This window comes from Octodon degus, unplaced genomic scaffold, assembly GCF_000260255.1.
Source record: "Octodon degus isolate 3935 unplaced genomic scaffold, OctDeg1.0 scaffold00061, whole genome shotgun sequence".
Classification (NCBI taxonomy): Eukaryota; Metazoa; Chordata; class Mammalia; order Rodentia; family Octodontidae; genus Octodon; species Octodon degus.
The window spans coordinates 6,216,876-6,226,854 of NW_004524637.1; the positions used below are offsets into that span (position 1 = coordinate 6,216,876).

A 9,979-nucleotide genomic window follows, 5' to 3' on the forward strand; every position below is an offset into this window, starting at 1 on the left:
ACTTACTGGAAGAAAGATAGCCTCTTTAACATATGGTGCTGGAAAAACTGGCTCTCTGTACGCCGAAAACTAAAACTTGACCCATGTCTATCACCATGCACTAAGCTAAAGTCAAAATGGATTAAAGATCTAAACATTAAAACAGAAACACTAAATCTCCTGGAAGAGAAAGTAGGAGGAACTCTTGAAGACATAGGGGTAGGCGAAGAGTTCATGAACAAAAATCAAATCGCACGGGTAGTACTTGAAAGAATTAACAACTGGGACCTCTTTTTTTAAATTTTATTTGTGTGTGTGTGTGTGTGTGTGTGTCCAGCTCAGCCCACCAGGGGGCGGGGCTGGCTGGCATGTGATGCTGGGGGATTGAACCGTGGTCCCTGTGCTTTGCTAAGCTTGTTTCTAAGTAGGTGCTTTAGACCACTGAGCCATCTCACAAGCCCCAGTGGGACCTCTTCTTATTGAGAAGTTTTTGCAAGTCAAAAGAAATTACCAACAAAATGAAAAAACAACGCACAAATTGCGAAAAAATCTCGACTCATAAGCACTCAGACAAAGGTCTGCTCTCTGGAATATAAAGAACTAAAAAACATTAGGGCTCCAAAATTTAAAGACCCAATCCAGAAATGGGCATCTGAGATGAACACACACTTCTCAGAGGATGAAATTGATAAATATACGAAAAAATGCTCTACATCACTAGCCATCCATGAAATGCAAATTAAAATAACACTGAGATACCATCTCACCCCAGAAAGAATGGCTATCATAAAGAAGTCACCCAACAACAAATGTTAGAGAGGCTGTGAGAAAAAGGAAACCCTTCTCCACTGCTGGTGGGAATGTAGACTGGTGCAACCATTGTGGAAATCAGTGTGGAGACTCCTTAAAAAACTAGGACTAGAAATCCCATTCAAGCCAGCTATCTCCTACTGGGAATTTTCTCGGAGGAACTGAAAACGTCATATCATAGTGATATACGTGTACTTATGTTTTTAACAGCACAATTTGTGATAGCCAAGTCTTGGCAACAACCAAGATGCCCATCACATGAGGAATGGTTGAAAAATATGTGATATTTTTATACAATGGAGTATTACTCAGCTATAAAGAATGATAAACTCAAAGCCTTCATATTGAAGTGGATGCCACTTGAAGATATAAGTGAAATAAACCAGACCCACATGTATAAATATTGTACAGTCTCCCTAGTATAAGAACTCAAAAGAAGAAATACAAATAGAAAAGCATAACACAATTAAAAGGAAAGTGAGAACTTGAGGATTGGACAATGAGGAGAGGGCAAGGAGAAAAATCTGGGAAACATGACAGGGGCAAAGCCAACATTTATGCGCACAGGATGGGTAAGGCAATGATCCTGAGAAACATCAGCAGGTTTTTGAAACTAGCAGTTAATTGATAGGATTCTCACCCTGACTAATATACATGCTGATACCTGTGAACCAAGCAACTGCACTGAAGATAGCAATGTGCAATAGAAGGATCATGCTTGGATTGTCTGTCATGCTGGTCTTCTAAATACATACTTCTTGTCATGGCATACCAATTATTACCATAATGTCTCTCATGTAAAAGTTTTTTTTTTAAATAAAAGTTAATAAATGAAAAAAAGACAAAAGAAAAAAAAGTCACAGAACTGTCCTGCTACAATGCTGTATATGTTAGTATCCTGAGGGTACTTGACTGACCTCATCAGATACAAAAGTAACATTTCTTGTTATATAAGTCTTGCTTTACCTTGGTCTTAACCATCCAGCAGAAAAGTATAAAAACAAGGTATATAAAGTAAAGCCATATTAATTAATAATAATTAAGCCATATTAATTAGTAAAGCCTTATTAATATTAATAAGTTGTGAAAGACTCAAGTCTACAACTTCTATGGATAACACACTACTATTGTGGACTGTTGGACTGTGTTGGATTGTTTTGCTGAATTCACGCACCTATAGTATTTAGATGCCAATGGAATACCCATCACGACAGGACTAAACAAAAAAAAAAGGTGATACAAAGGAAGGACCATTTTGTATCTGTATACGCAGAATAGTTAGGATAGATATACAGCTACTTTCACTTAATTCAATGAGAAGAAAGATTTGTACTAATAGTGTTTGGACAGGATATCCTGTCTGCTTCTTGTACTATGGATAAGCACTAAGAAGATAACAATGTACAATGTATTAATTATTGAAACTGTCCTATTAACCAGTTTTGAAACTGTCTCATTGCTATTTGTTTCTCAAAAAAATAAAAATAAATTCCGTGGATCTAAGCACTGTTGAAGACTGAAAAATAATTAATTTATATTTAACATTATTAAATAAAAGTTGATGATGAGTTCTACAATAACACTAAGAGAATAAAATGTAACTTAAAAGTTCAAACAGAGTACACAGAATAATTTTAAAACTCCTGGAGGAATAAGAGATCTGGTCACAACAATAGAACTTTCCCAACTACAGCATTGCTGGAAAGTACCTCCTAGCAGTGCTGGTACTACTAGGTGGAAGAAACAAAACTCTCAAATGGCAATGATGAAGTAGGTATGATTTAAAGAGCAGGGCCACCAGAGGCATGGGAAAGAAATTCAGTGTTTGTGTAAAATTTCTCTTCATGCTTCTTTTCCTCCTAAGATGTCGACACACAGAGAAAAAGATCTGAAGAAGTACTTTCCAAAACAAGTTTGTCCAGAAAATAACAGTTCTTATTGAACATTCACGATATCATTAGGTGTCGGAGAAATGGAAAGCAAAATCAAAGTGACAGGTCAAACATGCCTACCATTCACGGCAAAACTTAAAAAGCCCAGTAAGAGCCAGTGTTGGTGGGTATTTGGAACATCTGAAATTGTTGCACTCTGCTGCTGCGTGATAAACTGACACAGCCAATTTGGAAAACCACTTTATTAAATTTGAACTCATTCATACATTCGGATCCAGAAATTCTACTTCTAACTTTGGTTCTTTTTTTTTTTTTTTATGTACTCAGTACAGGGTCTACAGGGTCTCACTACACAGATCAGACTGGAGTGATTCTCCTGTTTTCAGCCTCCCAAGCACTGGGATTATAGGAGCGCCACCACACCCAGTCTCAATCACACCCTGGGGGTAGGGCCAGCGTGGCACATGGGGGGTCGAACTCCAGCCTCTATGGTCTGCCTGAGCAGGTGCTGTATTCTATTGAGCTATCGGGGCAGTCCCCCACCTCTAAATTTGTACTCAAGAGAAAATCATATAGGATACCCATAAGAATTTCATAAACATATTTGTACAAGCATTATCTAGAATAACCCAAACTAGAAACAATCTAAATATTCGTCAATGACAGAGTATGAATAAAATAAATTGTAGTTTATTCATATGGTGGAAAAATACTTGCAAAATGCAGTGATAGAAGTTAGTTTTCCTAGTTCTGCAATATTACGGAAATGGTGCCACACAGCCTGTGTTCCGGACGACCATCCTATCTCACTCAGCGCTGCAGCGAGGAGACTCATGGATGTTGTTGCGTATGGACATTAATACTTCTTTTTCATTCTGAGTACTGCATTTTTATGCCAATACATATAGTGTGTGTGTATATACACGTATGCACTATGTATATGTGTACACAAGTGCAGATGTGTTCTCTGTGCATGTACCATACACACTTGTTTTCCATGTCTGAGGTATAATAAACACACACGTCACCATTAATCTTCTTCAAAATAACCCCCAGTCCCTCCACACACGCTGACCCCACTGTTCTTGTCACTTTCTGGAGCAGTTCTGGAGAAATACAGGAGGCCCCTGCCAAGGCCACGAACGGACGGGCGGACTTGGCAAGACGTGTAGCTCCTCTCACTGCCTTTACTCATGAGCTGCAAGGCCCTGAAGCTCTATTTCTACCCCAAGGATAAAATGACCACGTAGGTAAATGTTTTGGGTCCAGGCAGCCTTGAATGGTGCATCTAGAGACGCTCATAGGATGGCTTTTAGAAAGGCGTAAGACTGAGGGGATAAACAATTTTGAACAGAGAGGATTTCTTTTCTTTTTCTTTTTTAAAAAAAATGCATATACAGGGCATATAAGATCTCACTGCGCAGATTGGACGCATAGTGATTCTCCTGTTTTAGCCTCCCAAGCGCATGCCCTGGGGGGAAGGGGGCACAGCACGGCACCCCAGGGATTGAACCCCGCCACTGCGCTCTGCCTATGCAGGCGTTTTAGTCCGCTGAACTATCTGACCAGCCCAAGAGGGGGAGATTTTGTAATAGACACTATAATGTATTTTTAAAAAATTTAAACATTCACCTTATTTTTAGATCACTTCTAATTCATAATGCAAATATGAAAACGCAATGTACGCATACAGAGAATGTTCTTACATGCACTAGATATACAAATCTCTATAGCAAACATTTATTATAAATGTTCTGCATACATAAGCTGCATTTCAAGATGAAGAGTCCCTGTGTGAGACCCGCTGGGACCCTTTGCTGCTGCACCTTCACAGTCAGAGGCTGTGGGAAAGTGTCCAAGTGGCTGGAGGCTGCCCTGGGTCCTGTGAGAAGGCAGAGCTTCATCTAATGCCTGAGGGGAGCACTTCATTGCTAGTCATGTGCTAGCACCCGTAATACGCTTGGCACTGCCACACTGGCAGCATCTGCTTTGGGGAGGGCTCTGCAGGAAGTGACCTCGAAGCATTCCGAGGGCCAAATAGAGAAGAAATAAGTGAGAGAGCAGAAGATCAGCATGGCTCGTGCCACTGGGTCCAAGAAATTTCTGCTTCCCCGTAGCTCTGGATACACGTCAGTCTATCTGTTCCTATTTCAGAAGTACATATTCCAAAGCCAGAATACAACTGAGCAAAAAGTGTGTGTGTGTGTGTGTGTGTGTGTGTGTGTGTGAGAGAGAGAGAGAGAGAGAGAGAGAGAGAGAGAGAGAGACAGACAGACAGACAGACAGACAGACAGACAGACAGAAAGAGGATGAGTGTAGATACATACTTATGCTGGTATATTCACGTTTCCTTTCTCTAATCACCCGTGAGGACGTTAGGGACCGTAAATGCCAGTTAACTCTTCTCTGACAATATCTTCTAATGTTCCTTTACCTGAAATGTTTTTGGAAAACACCACACCATTCTCTTTGCTCAGGGCTTCTTATTCTGTGACTAAAGAAATGAAACAAGTATGTTTTGGAGTTTCCAGAGTCCATTTTTTCATATAATATATATTACAGTCAGTGTGATATCTAGCTGTGAGTCTTAGATTTTTATTTCTTTATTGATCAAAAGGCCTTTTCTTCATTGTCATTTGTCAATCAATAGCTATTTCTACAATTCTTTAAAAGAATTCATTTATTTTTTGCAATACAAGCAATTTCAATGAGGACAAACAAGCTGACATATTTCAAAGAGAAATGACCCTAAGGGAAAAGAATCGCTACTCATATTTCTCTAAGTTAATAATGAAAATTGTCACTGTATCAAGTCAGTAAGCCTGAAAGCACTTTTATAATAAATACAGACGTAAGTGTCAGGGTTGTAACCTAAAGACAGGCAAAAAAAAAAAATCTCTGCTTCTAAGAAATGCGACTGTATGAATTTATGAAGAACAGTTAATTCAAAAAACAAATGAAACAATAAAGCTGCATTTTGTATTTTTTGAGCAGAACAAGTACGTTAGGCTCTTATTCCCGTCAGAATCATCTAGACTACCGTGGGACTTGATCTTTGCTTTTGAGCTATCAACACTCAGTCTCTGTCCTGCGCTATCCAGTGATGCCATTTCTAATATCCTGTCTTTAGGAGATAGTTTTCCAAATAGTGAGTCATTTTCAATTGCTTACTGCAAGTATAATTTAACTGAAGATGCTAGTTTTTGTTTGGAATTTTTGGTGTGTTCCATATACTGTATTTTTTTTGTAAAGAAAAATGTCATTGTACCTATATCATATCCAGTTGTTTTTAAACAATAAATTTTTGGCGCTTGCAAACAATATACCCCAGCATTTACACAGACCCTTGAAACCATATCTAACATTAAGACATATCATATTATAAGAAAATGTAGCAGTCTTCAGGCCCATAATGACTTTTTGGGCACACCACTAACCTTATTAATGACATTAATGTTTATTCCTAGTACAAAAACAATTGACATAATTTTGAATACTTTATCAAAAGTAAATCTATAATGAAATTCCCTCGCCATTTTCCTAGAGGATTTCTGTGTGTGTGAGTAAAATGAACTAATGCAATCATGCTCAGGGAAAATGCTGAGCTCACTGCCTTCCTGTCTCATTGAAACAACTTGGTTCCACACCCCAGCTCTATAGCACCTCCGAGGGGAGAAGTTAGGGAAACACTACTGAGTAGAAAAATAACCCAAACACTTCTTTTAATAACTTCTCTCCTATGCTCCAGCACATTTCCTCTGGGGTAGAAGCAAAACCCATTTTTTTTCTGCTCAACATTATATAAATTTTATTAAAAGAGAATTACAGGCGAACAGTCAATTTTTCATATAGTAGATTTATCTTTTGTGTCTTTAGGGACCTTTCAGTGGTACAGAGAAAAAGAGGATTGCTTTATATCACTTTCTAAATAAGACAGCTTTTAAAATTGAGCACAGTGAGGACTATGGTGTCTCGCACTGCCCCTTCCTGAAGCAAAGCCCTCCCTCACCCCCCTTGCGCTTCTGATCTCGGAGTTCTGTAGCATTGCACTGCTCAATCATTAAAATGTGTTGCATAAGAAATAAATACTTAAGCCATCATGATTTAATAGATGTGTTTTAAAGATTTTACTTAAAAACAGTCACGGGAAGCAAGCAGTTGTTTATGTCCTAGAATCAGTGGACTTTTTAGAACTTTCATGATAGCGAAGAGCCCACTGCAGTGCATGCGCCACAGGTCTTGGGGGTCACACGGCATTCAGAGGAAAAGACACCGAAAGCTGGAATTTAGTTCATCGAAAAGAAAGGTTTATTCTAATCTGTTTCTTCTTTATAAGAGACATTTTTTTATCAGTATCTTCTATTCGAACTACTTTGAAGACAATTAGGTATAGTATATAAACTATCTTCAGTCTCTTATTTTGTTATGAAATTGTTTTATTTTTTTTATAAAAGAAAAAATTAAAAAGAAACCTGAACCTCAGGTTATCTGTAAACTGCTGTCTTGTGTAACTGTTTGTTGAGTTAGCACACCTTGAGTTTTGCTTCAAGCTTTGCCCACTAGTCCTCCAAGTGGAAATGTATAAATATACCAGTGGCCGTGTTTGTGTTTCCCCAGAGCACCTAGTTGTCTCTGGTTCCTCTGAAAATGCTCTTGGCCTGTCTTTCCTTTGCCTGATTATCTTCAAGATGGCCTCATCCACCATCAAGTTTGCCAGCTAATTTTTACATATTCATCTTTTCTCATTGCCTTTGATGTTGGAAAACAATTTCCCTACAAGGTTTATACTTCTTGGAGCCAATCCCAAACAGAATTGCAAAGGAAGTGAAATTTATCTTCAAGGGCTGGCAGTTCTGTTTCAGTCTTGCTGTCTTCCTTTTGGACACTAGACACAGTGGGTGCCAAATCTCACCATATTCTGTGTTTGTCTTTGCTGTTAATCTCACCTCCAACTGCATCATCATCTCTGGTTTATAATTCCTCATTACTAGATTATACATCACAATATAACAGTGTAGTAATGAGGAATTGTCATGGCCACACTTCCTAACGCCAGGACCCCATTCCGACTTCATGCTGATGTTAGTGCTTCTTGAAGGCAACTTCTTTTTTCTGGACCTCTCCTAAGCTTCCTGTAAACCACCATCCCTCAACTCTGCCCTGCGCTTGGCATGTTGCTACAGCCTGCACCAGTGAGGTAGCGCACTGGCCCTGTGACAATAATCTGAGTGACAATTCCAAGCAATCTGACTGCTCACCAATAATCACTTGTTGAATTCTGAGGTGAGTCAGGAACTCATAAAGATAAATCAGGATTTTAGAGTTGTGATATAAAGAGCCTGTTCTCCAGTTTATATTGCACACCTAATTATTTATCCATTTGTTTTCTGATTAATAAGCTCTAACTTTTTTGGGGAAACACTTTTATTTTTTATTGAATGGATCATCAACAACCTCTCTCTCCCTACAACTGGAGTTTCTTTTTATGTCCATGCTGAGTAATGAGCAGTGACAAGCCAATTAGAATAAGCTACTTGAGCCACAGCTCACTTTCTTTTAACAGGCAATTATAGATGCATTCTAGAATGCACAGTGATTTAGTCACTAAGAAACTTAAATGGCAACTTGAGGAATGCATCCAGTCCAGGGTACAGTAGACATCAGCTGAGATGTAGCAGAACTCTTTAAGGGTTACAGATGCTGCATCCCTTGGCCATTAGCTGAATCTCAATGTGGAGGAAATTTTTAGCTATTGCCAAGTAGAGATGCAGAAAACACTATTTTGTCTTGGGGCTGTGCACAGGAACCACAAGGCAGGAATGCACTAAACACTGCGGAGAGCATCCACTCCAGGAAGGACTTTACCTTCTAGGAGCTCTAAACTGGCACTGCCTCCAGTGCTCACATGGCTGACGTTAGCCTCTGCGTTCCATTTGGCACAGCAAGTAGCAGTGACTCCACCCGCTGTGATGGTGATGCAGGCCCTGGAAGTGGCTTTCACCACCTCATCCATGAGGGCTTTGGTTCCTTTGGCAAAAGCTTCCCATTCACATACCCTCCAGGTCCATCCACACAATCTGCATGACACGACTGGCAGCCCAGCATACTGTTTGCTGCTCTCAGGACCACGACCCAAGCCCCACCTCCTCAACCCAGCAGGTACGCCAGAGGCCATAGTGGCTTGGCCAGTCTTGGCATTCTCATCAAACTTGTTGGCAGTGACAAAGTCAACAGGCAAAGTGATCTTCACACCGTTCTTCTCAGCTTTGGCCATCAAGTCTTTAACAATCTTGGATCCCTCTTCATCAAACAGAGAAGTGCCAGTCTCCATGTTGTCAAGCACTTTAAGGAAGGTAAGAGCCATTGCACCACCAATAATCATCTCATTGACTTTGTCCAGCATATCACTGATCATCTGGATCTTATCTGCAACTTTAGCTCTGCCCACGATGGCCAAGAAGGGTCACTCTGGGTTCCCCAAGGCCTAAGCAAAATAGTTCAGTTCCTTCTTCATCAAAAATCCACCAGCCCCCTGTGGAAGATTGACTCCCACCACAGAGCTGTGGGCTTGGTGTGCAGTGCGGAAAGCATCATTGACACAGACATCCCATAGCATGGAAAGTGGAGCTCGGAAAGCATCGATTTTGGCCAGCTCAGCTTTAACCTTGTCCCCAGAAGCTTCATTTCCCTTCCCTTCCTCCTCCACATGAAAGCAGAGGTTCCCCAGCAGGATGACAGACCCAATTGGTGGGTCAGCACAGGCTTTCTCTACTTCTGGGCCACACAGTCCTTCAAGAATAGACCATCCTTGTCCAGCAGAGACTTGAGTTCTACAGCAGCTGGCTATAAGGAGAACTTGTCAGGGATTGGGACACCATCTGGCTGGCCCAGGTGGCTCACAAGGACAACAGATTTGGCTCCATTGTCCAAGCAGAATTTGATACTTGGGATAGCAGCCTTGATTCTTTGGTTGTTGGTTATCTGGCTATTCTTCATAGGAACAATGAAATCCACTCTCATCACCACTCACTTCCCCTTCACTTCCAGCTTGTCCAGAGTCAGCATGTTAGAAAGCAACATTTTGGTTATAGAGTGGGGTCAGGAAGCCAGGGACTCAGAGGCTGTCGATACATCTGTAGAGCAGCAGGGACATGTGCAGAATCAAGTTAGCTCTAATTGGATAAAGAACACATTTGTTTTTAATGTTATCTCTCTCCACTATTATACTTTATTTCACACTCATAGACTTCTGAAATTTTGGGGGTTTTAAATTTTTTTAATTTTAATGAGAAAAAAAG

The 9,979-nt window shown here is 40.2% G+C and overlaps 1 pseudogene; it reads right to left on the reverse strand.

The window, feature by feature from the left end:
- Positions 1 to 370: 370 nt before the first annotated feature.
- Positions 371 to 9,761, reverse strand: LOC101568969 (annotated as a pseudogene).
- Positions 9,762 to 9,979: the final 218 nt, after the last annotated feature.